At 46.1% G+C, this 19,501-nt stretch overlaps 1 long non-coding RNA gene across 1 annotated transcript in view; it reads left to right on the top strand.

Annotated features, from left to right (window-relative positions):
• Positions 1–19,501, top strand: part of LOC114904075 — a 56,680-nt gene that overhangs the window by 1,568 nt on the left and 35,611 nt on the right. The window contains exon 2 of the long non-coding RNA XR_003795845.1: positions 6,369–6,521. This is a non-coding gene — a long non-coding RNA (uncharacterized LOC114904075). The remainder of the gene's footprint in view (positions 1–6,368; positions 6,522–19,501) is intronic.

The raw sequence follows: 19,501 nt of genomic DNA, 5'->3' as shown, positions 1-19,501 counted from the left end.
CAGGGAGGGAAGGCTAGAATGAGGGAAGGAGTCAAATGGATTGCACTTAGGAAAGAACTAACAGGACTTCTAACTAACAGGCAGAGGGGCTTTGATCCTGGCTAAACCATAAGGAAAGACCTTTGGAGCTAGGCGGACAGATAGTGGGGGGGTTCATTACTGAAGATGAGAAAACTGTAGGAGGTAGGAGGAAATGGGGTTTGTGCTGACACAGAGTGCCTAATTTTGTGGATGCAGTGAGAGCAGAGGTTGTTGGAAAAGTGGGAAGGGGAGGACTACACCACAGGGTGGACACCAGCACAGCATCGGCAGAGTATCAGCAGAGGGCTACCAAAGAAGACCGCCTGGAGCAACAGTTGAAACTCTAGAGGTCAGTTTAGCCCTTCAGGAGTAGTGCTAGTTTTCAGGAAATTGTTATAACTAGGGTACAAGTCAGGGTTCCACGATTCTCCCAGAAAGCAGGGACTAAAATAGCATCGGCCCAGCCAAGCAGATTCAGGAAACCTGGATTCTAATTCTGACTTTGCCTCTGATTAGAGGTATGACCCTGGGCTGGACCTGTTTCTTCAGTTGTAAAATGCTATTTATTGGTGGTAGGGATCAGGTAATAAGGTGGAGGTGGGGGAATTCAAGCCCATTTACTAGCTGTGGGACCTTGTACACACAGTTTGCTAATTTGACAGTGTTGTAATGGAGAAGTGAGATGCCTTATGTAAAGCACTTCATAAATATTAAGCACTTAATGAATGTTTGTCTGTTTCCACATTCTTCATCTTGGATTATCAGTAGTTGGTTTGATTGTGAACAAATAGACAGGAGGTAATGTCCTGGGCAATCTGGGTTCAAATCCCCATTCTCTCTCTTATTAGTTGTATGATTTTGGTCAGGCATATGCTCAATATATTTGTTTTGTCTTTTTTAAGGAGTGGTTTGAGAGCAGAGAATTGTGAGAGAAAGGAATTCTAGATGCTTATAAGCTAGAGTTGCAAAGGATTCCAGGGGAACACTGAGCTAGCCTGCTCCCTTGTCAGAGAGGCAAAAGGTCTCAAGTGAAGTTCCATAGGTCTTCTAATTCATTAGCAAGGGGATTAACCAGAATGCTGAATCTCAGACATGGGGCTGGAGTGATTAATCAGGGCTGGCTCCTCTCAGTATATCAGGCTGAGAAATATAACTTTATTCTAATGATAATGAAGGTTTTTGAGAAGATGTGCATTTTGAAAAGGTCTAGGGCCTGTGTGGAAAATGACCAGGAGAACATGAGGCTTAGATGTAGGTTGCAAGCTGCTGCAGTGATCAAGCACGGCATCAATGAAGATGGAAAAAAGGGGTAGATCTGAGATGTATTAAGGAGGTAAATATTCAGGGAATTCCCTGGCAGTCCAGTGGTTAGGATTCAGTGCTTTCACTGCCATGGGCCTGGGTTCAATCCTGGTCAGAGAACTAAGATCCCACAAGACACGCAGTGTGGCCAAAAAAAAAAAAAAAAAGAAATATCAAGAGGACTTTGTGAGTGATGAGCTGAGGGTGTGGCAGAAAGTGGTGAGTCAAGGGTGATGCCCAGGTGTCTGCCTTGGGTAACTAGGTGAATGCATGGTGGTGCTTTCCTCTGAGGTACGGAATAGTAAAGGAGTAGGTTTAGGCAGGAAGAGGAGGAGGTGAGTTTGAGGTGAGTGGGACATCAGGTGAGAGGTCCATTAGGTGATTTGGAGCTTATCTTGGGAGAATGCCTTAATATATGGGAGTAACTAATTCATGGCCAAAGAAGAAGCAATCAGGGAGACTATTACCCTGAACCTAATTCAAATAAAAAAGACAGAGCCTGAGAGCCTGTCATCCTTGAGAGATCTGATCTGGAGAAAGAACCTTAAGTTATCAAGTTCTTAATATATACTCATAACTGAAGCCATGGAAGTGAATGAAATCCTTCAGTAGAGAGGGTGAAAGAGAAGACCAAAATCCCTTGGGAAATGCCAACATTTAAGGGACAAATAGAGGAAGAGGAGCCCAGAAGTAAAGGTGAGAACAGAGAGATAGGAAGAAAACCAAAGAATGGTGTGCCACAGAAGCCAAATGGAGGAAGTGAAGTGACATGCTGTAGAACAGTCTAGTAAGCCAAAGTCTGAACAATTGAACCCCAGATTTAGCAACACAGAGGTCACTGGCAATCTTGGAGAGAGTAGTTTCAATGGAGCAGCAGGGGCAGCAGTCTGAGTGTGTGAGAAGTGGATGTAGATAACTCTTGTTAGTGGTTTTGAAGGGGAGGAGAGAAAATGAGAAAGGATGTAGAGTTAGGAGACAGTTTTAAGTTGGGAGAGATTAGGACATTTAAAAATGCTTATGGGGAAAAGCCAGTATATGGACGGTTGAGGATACAGGGAAGAGAAGGGTTGAAGGATGAAGTGAGGTCAGCAAGAGGATGGGAGGTGGTGGGGTTCAGAGTGAGCCTCAGGTGGGAGAAGGGAAAGGAAGGAGTTGGAGACGTAGGTAGGTCAGCAGTTTGGTAGGTAGGTAGTTGGGAGGTGGGCTTAGGAAATGGAGGGAATTCACACCTGATAGCCATTACTTGTGATGGGAGGCAAGGATATCTACTCAGTGTGAGGAAATGGGATGGAGTGGGAAGCTTGGAGAAAGAGCAAAATGTTCAAGATGGCTGCTACGGAAAAGAGGAGGGAAAGCTAATAGCAACCCACAGAGACTGCAGGGCAGTGGTAAGGGACTGCTGAGTCTGGAGGCCATGGGTTTGTGGGGGCACTAATCTATGAGGTATGGGCTTTCTTCAGCATCCCATCAGCCCTGAGATAGGCATGGAGAAGGCTACTGGTGAGGCTGACCGAGGGCTGGGCTTTGCTGGACAAGGGAGACAATTCTTTAAGGAAGTTGAAGATGCTGGCAAGAGAGGTGGAAGAGGTAGTCCACCAAGAGGAAGGAGGGGAAGCCAGATTGGAGGGGTGGGGCTCTCAGTGGAGTGACAGAATAGATGTGATGGGTGGGAGAGAAGAGCAGGGAGGGCAGGCATGTTGGTCAGAGGTAGAGGAGCTATGGGCAGGGGCAGAGTGGCTGGATTGGACAGAGGAGATCATGGGTTTGAAAGGCAAATTTGTTGGATGGGTCATTGGCAAGTCTTCCAGGAGGATGACTGCTTTGAAGGAGAGAGGAAGTCTGGTAGCCCTTTGCCAAACTGTACACTGAGTGAGAAGTTAACAGGTGATAGCCAGGAGGAGGGATAGGGTGCAGAGCACTCTGACATGAGTGTCACAGTAATCAAGATGTTGGGAGGTAAGAAGGAGCTCTCTTACCCAGAGCATGATGGATAAGAAGGAAGAGAAGCAATAAGCTTTCTCATATATTTTCACAGAAGTATCATCTCAACATCATCTACACATGATCAGTTTTATATACACCTAAAAAGCAGAGTGTCTAGGAATAAAATTAACCAAACCAAAAAAACAATTCCAGATTTCATGATGAAGTTTTATCAACCAAGTTCAATGGTAGTGATTCCTGCATTTATATTTTGGTATAGTTTGTAGTTTTAAGTACGTGCATATCAACTAGAAAACGTGTTTAACAATTTTGCAAATTTCGTTTCTTAGCAACTATTTGTTTTCTCAGTTTAGAACATAAATTAGAGAACTTGTGTTGACTTTTTTTTTCAAATGTAGAGTTTAGAGCTTAATTCATGAGTTTGAAATGACATGAATTTGAAATGTAGCCATTTTCCTTTCTGCATCCTTGAAAAGGATTACAAGGATTTTATTAGTCTTTCAGATAATCTTGCTGGCACATACAGACTTGCCACAAGGGTCGCCTATCAGTAATGTTGGATTGTGAGTGATGCTGCAGAAGTGTTGTGTATGAGATATTTAAGATGAGTCAAATAAGCAGCCAACTTTAGGGTTTCCCAAACAGCAGCTCAGTTTATAATTAAGGGACTTGGTATAGAATATGGGCTTCCCTGGTGGCGCAGTGGTTGAGAGTCCGCCTGCCGATGCAGGGGACACGGGTTCGTGCCCCGGTCCGGGAAAGATCCTACATGCCGCGGAGCGGCTGGGCCCGTGAGCCATGGTCGCTGAGCCTGCGCGTCCGGAGCCCGTGCTCCGCAACGGGGGAGGCCACAACAGTGAGAGGCCCGCGTACCGCAAAAGAAAAAAAAAAAAAAAAAAAAAAAAAAAAAGAATATGAAATGCGCATCTAAATGTTAGTTGAGCAAAATTACCTCCGTAATCTCTAAAGAGAAAAGGACAAAATCAGTTAATTGCTCTGGACAATCTCTGTCTTTTTTTTTTTTTTTTTTAAAGCAGTGGTATTTAAAAATACTTTTGTATGGGGGTAATTCCCTGGCGGTCCAGTGGTTAGGACTCGGTGCTTTCACTGGGTTCAATCCCTGGCCTGGGAACTAAGATCCCGCGCAGCGTGGCCAAAAAAAAAAAACCAAAAACTTTTGTATTGTTGATATGTTGATATGTCTTTGTAATCTTGAAACAGACCTGCTATTCCAGCCCCTTAAAGCAGGGAGTGCTCAGAAAATATTCTGTGAATCAACTCATGAATGTTATGATAATCTGTCCATTGTTTAAAATTCTTCCTTTCATCTTAAACTTTCATAAAATATTCTTATAAAAGGAGTGATTCCTTTTAAACATAAGTCAGATCATGTCACACCTCTGTAAAAATGCCTCCAGTGGCTTCTTTGTTTCTTTGAGAGCAAGCCTTTCAGTCTTTATGATGGCTTGCAGGGCCATATACACTCTGACTCCTGTAGCTTCTCTGCCTCATCTCCCAGGCTCCTGCTGCTCAGCTCATTGACCTCCATGTTATTCCTTGATTGCATCAAGTACACTTTGGCCTCAGGGCCTTTGCACTTGCTGTTCCCTCTGCTTGAAAGATCTTCCCTAGATATCCTCACGGACATCCCATATAAAATGGCAGCCTTTCCTCTCCTGGCACTCTCTATCCCTGCTTCCTGCTTTTTTTCTCTGATAGCACTTACTACCACCTGACGTATTATACGTTCTTTTACTTATCCGTTTATTGTCTGTCTCTTCCCCACTCTCACTCCTCCATTAACCCACTAGAATGAACTCTCCCTTAGGGTAGAGACTGTGTCTATTTTGTTTACTGCTCTACTCACAGCACATGGCGCAGCACCTGGTACATAACAGGTACTCAGAAAAACATGGTGAATGAATAAAAATAACATTATCATCCCTAGTACATGATCCTAACATCTGTTTTTATTTTTCCATGTAGTCCACATGTAGGACACATGTATTTAATACTTCATATTCTGGAAATCATAGATTAAGTATAATTTTGAGTTCTGCTTGTTTTTTTCAACATGTAATAAGCATTTTCCCTTGCTAAGATTGAATTCTTTTCTCAATTGTTCATTCTCTCATTCATTCAACAAATAGTTAATGAGGCTTTTCTATGTTCCAGACGGTGCTGGGACTACAGTAGTAAATAGGATGCAGGACTTGCCCTCGAGGAACAGAGATTCTTTATAAACACCATCTGTAATGATTGCCTAATATTCCATCAAACACCATACTATACTTAACCGCTCTCCTATTTGAGACTTTTTGTTTATTATTAATAATGATGTAATGAATATCTCCAAATATATACCAATTACCCTTTACAAATTATTCTTTAAGGTAGATTCCCGAGTGAACAGTTATTGAGGTAAAGGATTAAATATGCTTTTGGTTTCTTTAAGATTTTTTTTTTTTGATGTGGACCATTTTTAAAGTCTTTATTGAATTTGTTACAATATTGCTTCTGCTTTATGTTTTGGTTTCTTGGCCCTGGGGCATGTGGGGTCTTAGTTCCCTGACCAGGGATCGAACCTGCACCCCTTGCATTGGAAGGCGAAGTCTTAACCACTGGACCGCCAGGGAAGTCCCACTGTTGGTTTTTTGATATCATCTGCCACATTGATTTCAAAAAGTGGTGATTCCCATTTTACCCAATCGCCAGTACGAATGTTCCAGCTTTATCACAACCTCTCCAGTACTGGACATTACTTTTCAGTTTTGACTCATATAACATATAAAATGACCTTTCCTTTTATTTTTGCACATAATTGATGTCTAGTAAGAGTGCATATTTCTGGTTTTCTTCTTTTGTCATTGTTTAGTTCAGTGGGTCCCTAGGAGGCTCTTGGAGGGTGATTGTAGATTGTGCCCAATGTTTACACACATTGTTGGCTTATAGTATCTTAGAGTTGGAAGGGACTGTATTCATCATCCAGTTCAACTAAAATTTCTGATAGATGGCTTTCCAGCCTCTGTTTGTATACCCCTGGCAATGGGGACCTCACCACCTCACAAGGAAACCTATCTTGTTTTTGCCCTGTTCTACAGGTGTTGACCTGGCATGCAGTCCCTGTGGCTCCTGTGTGGCCCCATTTCTGCCCTCTGAAGCAACAGAGTCCACGCACCAGATGTTACAAAACCTCCCTACCTTGGCTGCCCATCTCTGCAAATATGTGACCAGACTAGAGTGGTCAACCCCAGGTAAGTCTGGCAGGCCCAGAGGCCAAGACGCTGTCCCACTCACAAGTCTGCAGTGGCTGTGTCAGCAGCCTCTTTAGCTGGGTTCATATGAACCTCAAGGTCAGCTGAGATTCTAAGACCTTCTTTACATGACCTGAAGCCAAAACTAGTTCTTCTTATCCCACGCTTCTGCAGTTGATGTTTTTTTTTTTTTTAGATGTTGGGGGTAGGAGTTTATTAATTAATTAATTAATTTTTGCTGTGTTGCATCTTCGTTTCTGTGCGAGGGCTCTCTCTAGTTGTGGCAAGCGGGGGCCACTCTTCATTGCTGTGCGTGGGCCTCTCACTATCGCGGCCTTTCTTGTTGCGGAGCACAGGCTCCAGACGCGCAGGCTCAGTAGTTGTGGCTCACGAGCCCAGTTGCTCCGCGGCATGTGGGATCCTCCCAGACCAGAGCTCAAACCCGTGTCCCCTGTATTAGCAGGCAGACTCTCAACCACTGAGCCACCAGGGAAGCCCCTGCAGTTGACCTTTTTAAACCTGAAAGCAAGACTTTTCTTTTCTCCCTGTTGTATTTCAATGTGTTGGTAGAGAAGCTGCCCTGGTCGACTCCTGCCATCTAAAATGGGGATAATGAGAGTCATTCTGACAACTTCATGTGTTGGTGTGATGATTGAATGAGTTGCAGAGTTGGACATTTTTCACTCATTTTGGTTGCCTGGCAGCTGAGCCTCCTTCCTGTGCTTGAGGAATTCCACGCATCATGAGGTGGAGCCATTTTCCTTTGCAGCTAAGGCCTGGGCATCGGCCTCAGGCTCAGGCTTCTCCAGTCAGACAAGCCCCCCATCCCCATGCCACCCCTCACCAGTTTTGAATTGGAAGCCAGTGACAGCAAAGGAGCAGAGTCTGCTTTACAACCCTTTTAGTGACTTGATGGGTGCAATCTCAGTTTCCAGTGACAGCAGTTTTACGGGCACCATCGAGCATAAGGGTGTCTGTGGTGTAGGTAGCAGGGACAGTATGCTAGACTCTGTAGTCATGATGATGTCTCCTTAAACCATTGCTGAGTTAGGGTTTGGGGCATTGTTCCTGACTCTGTGCTTCCAAGTCTGAGTCTCAACTCTCCTGGAGATTTTGTGAGCTATATAAGGTTATGAAAAGTGCATTGAAAAATGCTAAGCACCACACATATACAAGATATTATTGTTTGGGATTTTGATACTTAAGTAGTGGACATGAGGGGAATGGGGGGAGGTTCGCCTGAGCTCTATACCTGCTGAGAATTCAGACAGGTTTAGACATGCCTGGAAAGCTGGCTGGTGGGAGGGTGTGATGGCAGGAACTTGTGGGCTAGACACTGGCTCAACAATTAAAGGCTGACCGCTGACCCCAAGGCCGTTGGAATGGAGATGGCAGTTGCCAGAGGGCCTGCTGGGCATACACAAGCGGACTGGCTACTTGCCCTCTCCTACCCTTGGGCCATTACCAAAAGCCAGGGCCAGGAGGTGGGGCTAGGCTATAAAGCAGGTCACCTGTGGCTGTGCAGTTGCCCCTGGGGTATCCTCACTGGGGTGCAAGAGGAAACCTGTCTGAATATGCCCCCCACCTGGAACCACAGGAGGGTTTATGAGTAGGTTGGGATTCCATCTTGGGCTGCCTTCAGGCTGCCCTTTGTCCCACTGGGCTGTGGCTTGGAGCTCTCCAGCCCTGCCTGGCTGTGCCTCTAGAGTCCTGCATCACAGGCTGCCATCTGAGTCCATCAGCCCTGGATGACCCAGAGTGGGACTGAGGCTGGCACTGCTGCTGTGGTCATTAATGGGCCCTTAGGAGCTTTGTGATGTTGAGTACAGCCTCTCTGGGGACTTCCTATTTTGAACCCCAAATCAGCCTGGCTCAACGTGTATATGCGGGGGTGGTGCTTCTGCCTTAGGGCATTCCCTGAACACTGAACACTATTACTGGCCTGATCCCTGCCTTTGTCCAGTACCCTGGTGCACCTCCAGGGAGGACCGAGATCTTGATGTGTCCAAATCAGCCAGAGGTCATGTATTGGGCCTGGACCATGGTCCTGCCTTTCAATGTCTAAGTTACTTTGTGTCAGGTAGTACCCTGGCACTGTACATGCTTCCTCTTATTAAATCTTCACCACAATTCCATGAACTAAGTACCATTATAATTCCCATTTTACAGATAAGGAAACTGAGACCCATAGAGGTTATGGGACTAGCTCAAGGTCACACAGTCAGTAAGTAGCAGAGCTGAGCTTGTCATTCACCAGCAGAGCCTGAGAATTGCCTTTCCTTCAGCCCATTCCACTGTGGGGCAGCTCTGTCTGTTGAAGTGTTTTCTCTTACATGGAGCTAAAATTTTCTCCCTAAGTCAGTCTTATTCCTGTTTCTGCTTATCCCAGTGGCCCACTGTGGCAGCTCCTGGTCTCCCAGTGTTCTGGCTCAGTTCTCTACTCCATTCATGGTTGGGGTGCTTCATCTTCTTCCTCTGGGAATATCTGAACCATTTTGTATCAGCTAAGTCCTTAGGACAATCACTGCAGGAAGATCATGGCTGGGTAGCTCTCTAATTCTCTAGTTACCTTGACTCTAAAGGTACTAGGATCCAGTCTGTCCCACTCCTGAATGGGTTGTGTCAAGAAATAGTCAACCTAGCCACTGGCTGTAGAAGGGACTTAGGAGAAAGTTCTCCATCACTGAGAAAAATGTCAGAAAAACAGTCAAAACAGCAGAAACAGTATTAATACTATGCTAAGGTTTTTGTTGCTTCTGTCTCCTTGACTGGAATACAGGCTTCCTGAGGGCAGGGATTTTTGCTAGTTTTGTTTACTGCTGTATCCCCAGTGCCTAGAATGGTGCCTGGAACACAGTGAATATACAAATATTTGTTGAACGAATGACTACTACAGTTCCACATCCAGTGTCACCTCCTTAGGTTACTAAGTTGTTTTGGAGAATAATGTGATCTCCCCAGCCCATGGCTTTGCATTACCTCACCAGTAGTTTTTCTGATTTTGTTGTGATTTTGATTCATAACCATATGTAAAGTACATTTGATAAATAATCCTGCCTCAAAAACAATTTCCTTTGATCTGGTAAACCTAAGTATAAACTGGAATTTGGTTCAGCTTGGAGAAGAGCAAGGAGGAGTTACCGGATTTCTAGTCTCCTCTATGGAAAAACATTCTGTGACTTTCTGCTTTGAATTTTGAGCTTGAATTCAGAATGTAAATCTACCAGGAAACAACTAAGTGAGAGGAATGTTAGTCTCTACATTTTCTTCTCATTCTCTGTACACAAAAAATACATCTCATTGTTGAAAATGAGAAAATACAGGTAAGCAAAGTGATGAAATTAGAAACCACTTATATTCTCACCATTCAGAGATGGTTATGGCTATTATTTTTCTGTTTATATCGAATATGAAATTAGCTGACATCTGACATGGTGATTGATTCAGTGAAGGAGCTACATTTTTGTGATGAGAAGGTGAACGTGGGAGATCTGGTTTCCAGCCCAGGTCGACCTGTGCTAAGAGGAGCCCACAGATCTGAGTCTAGCAAGGCACAGGGAGCGAAGGTAAATGGATGGAGTCACCTCCAGTTTACATCCCAGAATCTGACCTTGGAGGGTGACCCTAGAAGTGCAGGAGGCTAGACTGGGAAGTAAGTGAGAAAAACAACTTTGTTTTTTTTGCTGTATGCGGGCTTTTCACTGTTGCAGCCTCTCCCGTTGCGGAGCACAGGCTCCAGATGCGCAGGCTCAGCGGCCATGGCTCACGGGCCCAGCCGCTCCGTGGCATGTGGGATCTTCCCGGACCGGGGCACGAACCCATGTCCCCTGCATCGGCAGGCGGACTCTCAACCACTGCGCCACCAGAGAAGCCCAGGAAAACAACTTTGACCTGGCTGAACATCCCGGATTTGACATATAGCAAATTTCATGATATTTTCCTAGAAATGGGAGTATGTTTTCCAAAGATACTGAAGAACTGAAGTTGAGATAATCTTGGAAGACTTGGCCCAAGGATGACTCTCAGAAAGACAGGCTGTGTAAGCAAGGCTCTGGGAACTGTGAACACAGTGAGGGCTTACGGTGTAATTGGCTGGTTTTCTCTGGACCCATTCTTTTCCACCCTGATTTTCTAGGGAGGGACCACGTCACTTCTGGTTCATGACTCACTGCAGGAAAATGTGAAGATCTGTGTGACTTGGACCTGAGGTCAAGTTCTTGGGTAACTTAGCACCTTCAAGCTGCCCTATATGGGATTCCTAGGAAGCCTGGGGCATGGGCCAAATAACTCACATTTTTCTTTAAAGTTAATGCAAATTTTGCATTCTTCTCCCTGATATTTGTCTTAATATTAAAGTAATATTTTTAAAAATCTTTAAGTGAAGTTGATATTCTAGGGTGCTAGGCACACAGGCACTTTGTGTAAATGTTTCTTGAATGAATGAATGTTGCTCACTCCCGTCTCTGGGATGCTCTTGCTCAGGCTGTGGCAAGTCTGGAAAAGCATGATGGGACCACTGGGCTGGGAGGTAAAGGATTTAATACTCATTGGGCACCACCTATATGCCAGGTGAATTGCCAGGTATTTTCCCTACACAGCCTCAGTTTAGTCCTCATAATCCTACCAGGGTCCCTATTTTATAGGCAAGTAGTTGGAGAATCAGAGAAGTTAGGTAACTTTCTCAAGGCCTGGAATGGGACAGGACCAAGATGAAAATCATGGTCTGTCTGGGCCTCTGCTCCCTCCATATACCACATGGCCCACTGAGGCCAGCTCACCCGTCAATTTCTTGGAGACTGCATGGGGAATGAGGCCCACTGCTGTGTCCTGGGGGCATGAAAGAAACTCTACAAATCTATCTTCCTGTACTGAAGGCTGAAAGAACGGGGATCACAGAACTTGACTGTGGCAGGGGAAGGCAGCACCTCTGGGGGTCTGGAGCACATCATTTCATTCCTAAGCTGGCCAAGTTGGGGACCCTGGGATGCTCCATGAGGGAAAGGGCACACTTGCTATGTTATTTCAGGATAACAATCATTCAGGATGGTTGTTGGCATTTGTAGTTCATTTAATCTTTTGAACTTTGTTCCTAGTCTGTTATGGCTCAATTTCAAGTTTCACTGTCTCCACTCAGCTATGAGTTGAGTGTCCTCGACTGAGGGACCCACCATGGCTTTGTGGAACTCTCCAAAAGCACAAATTATAAGGTTATTGTAATTCCAGATTATTCACAGATGTCTGGGGGTGGTTGTTAACATGATTATTCAGTGAGGGCATTGCAGTCCCTGAAGCGGACGTGGCTATTTCACCTTCCAAGAAGAGCCCACGATGTCTTTCTCCTCCTCTTTAAGTTAGCGTCATGGCACCCACAACTCTTACTTCCAAAACTCCTTCCCTAGGACACAAGGCAGGCAGGCGAGTGTGTGTGTGTGTTGGGGGGTGGGTGGATTGGGGACTTGAGCCTAGAGAGTTGGATTCCTTAAGCCATTTATAAGTAGTTGCAAAAGGTAAATATGGTATAAACCCACAATATACAGGCTTAGAGAAGGAGCTGGAAGACTTGTTCCTGGATGTTAACTAGCAGCGGTGTCTGGGAGGGAGTCCACACATCCTTCAGTTCTTTTACCTGCCTACATTTTTTACCTTTTCTGACGTGAACATGCATTGCTTTTCTAATAAGAAAAAAGAGAACTATAAACAAGCCCTATTGTTGGATATTTAGGTAATTCTGATTTTTTATGAGTATAAGCAGTGCAGAGCAGGAATAATTGCTTGAAAATGAGTTAAAAATTGTAATGTGGGGGCTTCCCTGGTGGTGCAGTGGTTAAGAATCCGCCTGCCAGTACAGGGGACATGGGTTTGAGCCCTGGTCTGGGAAGATCCCATATGCTGCGGAGCAACTAAACCCATGCTCCACAACTGCTGAGCCTGCACTCTAAAGCCTGAGAGCCACAACTACTGAGCCCGTGTGACATAACTACTGAAGCCCGCATGCCCAGAGACCATGCTCCGCAACAAGAGAAGCCACCGTAATGAGAAGCCTGCGCACCGCAACAAAGAGTTGCCCTCGTTTGCCGCAACTGGAGAAAAGCCTGCGCACAGCAACGAAGACTCAATGCAGCCAAAAATAAATAATTATTTTAAAAAATTGTAAAGCACAAAAAGACCGCTTCTCTCAATTCTGAAAAGCTGATAAAATTGCTTAAAGATGTTTAAGAGGATTTTAAAACTGCTGCAGTGGTCAGCAGCAGGTCCCTATGCAAAAAGCAATGACGAGACATAGTAGTTTTCAACCCAGTCATTCTTTCAATAATGGTTCATCAGGTTGACCAAAATACCACATTTTAGAAACTTGTAAACTTCTCTTTTGAAGCACCTTCAGTACCGGTTACTGGCATGCGGGTGGGAAGTGAAGGCAAGAATCTCATCTGGTTGTTACCTCTGAGTTTGTGGAGTGGACCCGAGGCCCAGACTCATAGGCTGGCAAGGTTGTGTGCCCATAGAAGTCACTTGACCCTGGTGAGTGACCCAGAAGCAAGGTGGGGTGCAGATTGCTACTTCAGTGTTGAAAACATCAACTCCAGTCGTTCAAGTGGCTTTTCTATTTAATGTCTTTTAAGTTACAACAACAGACTGTTGTCTCTTATGAAAAAGAAAACTGGAGAAGTCTCTTTTGTCTGCCAACCCCAGCTGTTCCCAGAGCTGCTGTGACCTAACTAGCACTCTCGGTGGCCTTAAGCCCCATGTCCAGCTGCACCCTCTCTGCCTTACCCCCGCCTGGAATCATCCAGCCTTCCATCTTCTCTGTGGGGCTTCAGAGCTGTCAAGCTCTACTGGGACAAAAGAAAATTAGCACCACCACAGAGATTAGCCCGTTTCCAACTCAGCCGGCTCTTTGCCAGTCCTTTTATTAATACCTGGTCAGACATTAATTTCATTCCCCATGGTGGCTGTTTCCTGCTTGTCCAACTCTCCTCAAATTGTCCACCCCACTGCTGTCTCTGTCTCCAGTGACCGCAAAGTCTGCTGCCCTGGGAGAGTGGAGTATATCAGGTTCTCAGCTTCTCACTTCCTTGCTTCTAACAGGATCCACATGACATTTCCAAGACCAACCTTCCTCCTAGGCTTTCCCTCCCACCCTCTCTTGCCTCTTCCAGGACCCAGTTCCATAAATTATCCTCTTTGATCCTCTAATCCTTCCCTGTTCTTTCCTTCACCCTACAAGCATAATTCTTTCCCATTCTAGAAAATCTTAACTTTACTTTCTCTTCCCTGGCACCTCCCACCCTGTCCTTTGAACAAGCATCTTGAAAGTAGCCCACATTTTGTGCCTCCATTTCCTTGGCTTCTTTTATTCCCCACCAAGTCTGGATTCTACCCCCATCATTCTACCAATACTGCCCTTGCTGAGGCCACCGGTGGCTTTTAAATTGTCAAATTATTAATGATCTCTTTTCACCTGAACTGACCTACCTCTGTGATATGTAGTCAGTTTCTGTAATGCCTTCTTAAACTCATGATATCGTTGGCTTTTCTTGGCTCCTGATGCTTCCCAGCTGTTTCCTCTGACCTCCCGTCCTCTACCAATCCTTAACTACTGGTGTGCCCCCAGTTTTGTCCTTGACCCTGCTGCTCAGCCTTCCTGCCTCAACGTCTTCCCATGAGATTTTTAGTGAGAAGGGTTTTGGCTGTGGCCAGTGGCTGCCCAGTAGAGTACTTACTGTAGAACCAGAAACTATTAGATCTCTTTGATCTGCAACACAGCACATCAACCTTGACCCAGAAGATTAAATTTCTAGTAGTGGAAATTCGGGCATTGGACCCTTGGTGGATTTGATGCAGCCAAGTCTTGTATGTGATTCTCACATTCACCATAGGGGGCCATCCCCTTCCTGCCCAGGACTCAACCAACCCGGGGGACACAGAGCATGGCTCATGAAGGCTATGCGCCCACAGGGCTGCTCCATGTTATGTTTCAGAGTCTTCCATGTTGACACACGTAGCTCTGATTCATTTGCCTTCATTACTCTAAAGCATTTCACTGCAGGGATATACTACCGTGCCTGTTCTGCTGATGAACATTAAGATTGTTCCTAGTTTTCTGATATTTCCCACAATGTTGTGTAACGCTCTCATACTTGTCTCCTTTGTGCACATGCCGAGTTTCTCTAGGGTGTGTGTGCATCTTGGACCTTACTAGTGAATGCCAAGTGGCTTTCCAAAGATTGTACAATGTACCCTCCCACCAGCATGCACAGTCCCCAACATTTTAAACCAAAGGTAAAGATGAAAGTGCCACCTGTCTCAGTCTTGGCAGTCCTCTCGCTTAAACCCTGCTCAGAGAAGTCCCCACGCTCCACAGTGAGGCTGTTTCCAACTTTTGCAGGATTGGAAGTTTCTCCTCTATGAGTGCCTGCTGCCAGGGCCAGCTAAATGGTATGTGGGAAGTGTTCAAAAAGCAGGAAAAAGCTTTTTTCTTTTTTCCACAGTTTCTCTCTCAACCTGTAACACTGTTTTTAATTTGTTATTTAATGTTGTGCTACCTCAGGCACAGGGGTTACTCACAGCTCAAGTGCAGCCCCTCATAGTGCCTGGGGCCCTGCCCCTTGACATGGGACACACACCCAACCATGACCCCTCCCGCACCTGTGCCCAGACCCCTACCAGTGCAGGCATGGCCACTGGGTGGGAGCGGTGCGCAGGTGGTGGGGACCTGTCCCAGGGAGGCGTGACCTCGAGTGAATCAAGGCGCTCAGCTCTTGGCACATGTTCTGTTGTCCCATCAGACTTCAATTGCAAAACACAAACTCAAAGACAAAATTATTAAGGATTTCGAGATGATGACCTCAGAGCATTAAATCTGGAGTGCAGAGCCCCGTTTCAACTGCACTGGTCACTCGCCCTTGAAGCCAGCCTGCCTGCCACACCCCTCAAACCCAGGTGCCCAAGATCCCATCGCCTGCCCTGTTCTGGATTAGTGGAGGACTCAGTGTGAGTATGTTGAGTTTTATTAGCATAGGCATCATGGTTTCTGTGAAAATGTCCCCCAGTTGTCAAGTTTGTGTCTGTTTGGAGTTTGCGTTCCTCTTTTTGTTCCTCAGTGGCTTCAGCCACTTGACCTGATTCTTCTTTTGGTTCTCTGTTTCTCAGTGTGGCAGTATGTTTGTTCACTACATTTGCAGACATGTCGCTTAGGCCCAGGTACCAAAATAATGTTTAAAACTATATGACGGGGGACTTCCTTGGTGGGACAGTGGTTAAGATTCTGCCTGCCAAGGCAGGGGACACAGGTTCGAGCCCTGGTCCAGGAAGATCCCACATGCCACAGAGCAACTAAGCCTGTGTGCTACAACTACTGAGCCCACGTGCCACAACTCCTGGGCACCTAGAGCCCGTGCTCTGCAACAAGAGAAGCCACCACAGTGAGAACCCCGGGCACCGCAGCGAAGAGTAGCTCCCGCTCGCCACAACTAGAGAAAGCCTGCACGCAGCAATGAAGACCCAACGCAGCCAAAAATAAATAAATTAATTAATTTTTAAAAAGGGGACTTGCCTGGTGACGCAGTGGTTAAGAATCTGCCAATGCAGGGGACACAGTTTCGATCCCTGGTCCAGGAAGATCCCACATGCCACGGAGCAACTAAGCCTGTGCACCACAACTACTGAGCCTGTGCACTAAAGCCCGAGAGCCACAACTACTGAGCCCGTGTGCCACAACTACTGAAGGCTGCACGCCTAGAGCCCGTGATCTGCAACAAGAGAAGCCACTGCAATGAGAAGTCCGCGCACCACAATGAAGAGTAGCCCCCGCTCGCCACAACTAGAGAAAGCCCGTGCATAGCAACAAAGACCCAACGCAGCCAAAAATAAATAAGTAAATTTTTTAAAAAACCCTATATGATGGAAAAGTATGGAAACTCTTTCTAGAGACTAAGTCAGCTACAGCTCTGTTTGGCTTATCCTATGTGTGGCTCCTCATCTAATCTAGTGAAATATAAAGTCAATGTGATAATCATCAGTGGAAGTAAGGCAATTTTGACTAACAACTACACTCCAACCCAAACAATAATAAGGCATGGTAAGAAATAGCATAAAAACTAGTTTTAAAATATTTCTGAACAAATTTGTTTTTAAAATTGTAAGATTTTATTTTCTCAACAAATGTTATTTAGAATAGAAAAGTTAATTTTGTATTCCATTCAATATGAGTAGAAAGCACTGAAATTGGATTTGGATCAGAATGGAAAATTTGAAGAGAGTTCTGGGATTTCTCGAGGTTGGGCAGCTAAAGACTTCGTAGGAGAAATCCTTTTCGTGTGTGTTAATATTCTTGCTGTTTAAAAATAAGTATTTGCCTTCAAAAAGGCATTTCTAAAAATAAATTTAGTTTCAGTTTTGTTTATTCTTCTCCTTTTTTAAAAAAAGTTGTTTGGACTAACATAGTTTTTTACCATTCCTATCCACTAAAATTTTCCAGAATACTAAATATCCAAAATTCAGCTGGTGATAGAGTTTGCTAGGAAAAAACAATAGTTTATAAGGAAGCAACAGGAAACACCCAAATTTCTGTTTATTCATAATGTAACTACACATTTTTACAGCCATTCATTAACTGTTTGACCCAGAGCCTGGGGGGTCAGCCTCTCAATTTGTCGTCTGGTAAACTGAGAGCAACAGAGCAGCTGCTTCCCTGCCTGGAGGTGAGGTGATAGGTGGTTAGAAGGAGAGCGGGGAGAAGAGTTACATTTGTGGGGTGTTTGTTTTATGACACTTGTCTAACACGTATCCTTACTTAATCCTCACAACTGAGCCCCTTGGCAGGTGGGGAGACTGAGGCACAGAGCAGGACAGTCACTTGGCCAAGGCCACCGAGTGGAGAAGCCACAGAAGCCGTCCAGCTCAAACACTCTGTCCCTCTCAAGATCAGTGAGCCTAGTGGTACTGAGCCCTGTGGTCTGCAGAAGGAAGCCACGCGCTCTCTGAGGGCACATATGCCTCTGGTCTGCTTCTTCTTTCTCTGTTCTCCTTTCAGCTGTCCTTGGTCCCTCAGGGTCACATGGAGAGAAGCGGCTGCTTTCAGAGGCAGGCCCCTGAAGTGCTCTGCGCTGGTGGGGCCGTCCACGAGCCATAGAGGTTTAGAGAAGTTCAGTTTCTCTGATAGGGGAAGATGAACGGCCCAGGCAGCCTTTACCGGGAAATCAGGCTAGTTAGAATGAGCGGCACTCAGTGGGCAAGGCTCCCCCATGCAGCCCAACACAGAGCAGGGAGTGTTTTCCAGATCAGGAACCTGAAGCCAGGAGAGAAGTGATATGACCAGGATCCCACAGCAAATTGTGGCAGAACCCGGCTCAGCGCTGGGCTTCTCACTGTCTTCACCCTGGTCAGTATGTGCCACGCAGCTGCAGATGGCTGGAGATGGCACTCGTAGGTGGATGTTGGCATCTCAGTGTCATTCTCATTTATTAGGAGGCTTGGAGCCACATTCTTCTTGGGAGTTGATTATATGTTTACAAAACCGAATTAACTCTTTGATCCTTGTTTGAGGTCCTGGGATCTTGAATTGTAATATGTGTTTCATGCCTCATCCCAACTCCACTGCAGATTTTGCATGATGAACAGATGGGAGCAGTTAATCTGAAATTCCTCGGGGCAAGATTTACTAACTGTATCTGTGTGGCCTGCAGGAGCTAAGAAAACTTTCTGAAGTGCCATACTCATGGAGTGCCATGTCCTGGGGAGAATCTAGCTTGGGCTGCAAGGTGAGCAAGCTAGTACTTTCTTCAGAGCACCAAGCAAAGTACTGCAGGGTGGAGCTGTCTTGGTCGCTGTGGTTCTTCCTCCTCTGGCCTGTCCCATCTATCTGGCATGCTTTGCCCAGCAGTGTCTCCGAGATGCTATGGGACAAGAACACAGTGAGCCCAGCTGAGAAAGATGCCCAGTTTGATAGTTGTCCCCGGCCACTTGCTGAGTCCCCTCAGTCTCTCAGATTCCTGGCCTCAAGCCCAGCTGTGCAGCTCTCAGCCCCTCAGCTCAGCTCCTTGGAGGCTTCCAACCTCAGTCATGACAGCGCCCTCAACCCTGTCTCTTGAATCTTGAACTGAACCTGCATCCAACTCATGCCTGTCCCCATCCAACTCCTGAGAAGCCCCTGGTTTCTTACCCCAAATCCCTGCACTTTGCCAAACCTCCGTGTTCCCTCCGGACCATCCTCCATCAAGTGGGGTCAGGGAAAGCCCTGCTACGACCTGTCAACTTGATACTTTGGCAGGTGAGTGTGGGATGAGGCCAGGGTTGGGTCAGGTAGGAGACAAAATAGCCAGAGGATGGAGAGGGCAGCTGGACATGGGGCTACTCAGGAGTCAGGCCAAGGAAGTTCAACTCTGATGTGAGTCCACAGAGCGAGTGTAGACTGGACACAGGTGACACAGCTGAGAAGTCCAAAGCCTGAGAAAGGTGGCTTGGAGGGAAGTGTCAAGTGAAAAGCAGAGACTGGAGACCAGCTGCAGCAACTGAGGGTCTCTGGCTCTGGTGCATCTCAGCTGGGAACGTGTGGGAGGTGCAGCCTTCAGTCTACGGCCCTGACTTGATTCTGTCCCTTAGGCTGTGACACACAGCACCCTCCCAGCCTTTACTGTCACCTCTATGCTGACTTCGGCTGTTCCTCTCCTTCCACCCCTTAGGTCTACCTCCTGAACCTCTCTGCTCACTTGCACACTCCTTGCTATTTCCCCACAAGCCCAGCTTTGGCTCCCGGCCCACCTGCTGGACCTCTGACCCCAGGCTGGTGTAGGAGGTGCCCTGCTAAGACCAAGAGCAGTGCCTGAAGCCTTCAGGAGAGGCCCTGGTGTGACCTGTGACTTTCTTCAGATACTCTTGGTGCTCAGCCAACCTTGGCTGCTCACTGAACATGACCAGGATACACACACACACACGCACACACACACACACACACACACACACACACACACACACACACACAC

This window comes from Monodon monoceros, unplaced genomic scaffold (genome assembly GCF_005190385.1).
Source record: "Monodon monoceros isolate NGI ecotype Baffin Bay Population unplaced genomic scaffold, NGI_Narwhal_1 Super_Scaffold_10, whole genome shotgun sequence".
In the NCBI taxonomy this organism is placed as follows: Eukaryota; Metazoa; Chordata; class Mammalia; order Artiodactyla; family Monodontidae; genus Monodon; species Monodon monoceros.
This window is presented reverse-complemented; position numbering and strand designations above follow the sequence as displayed.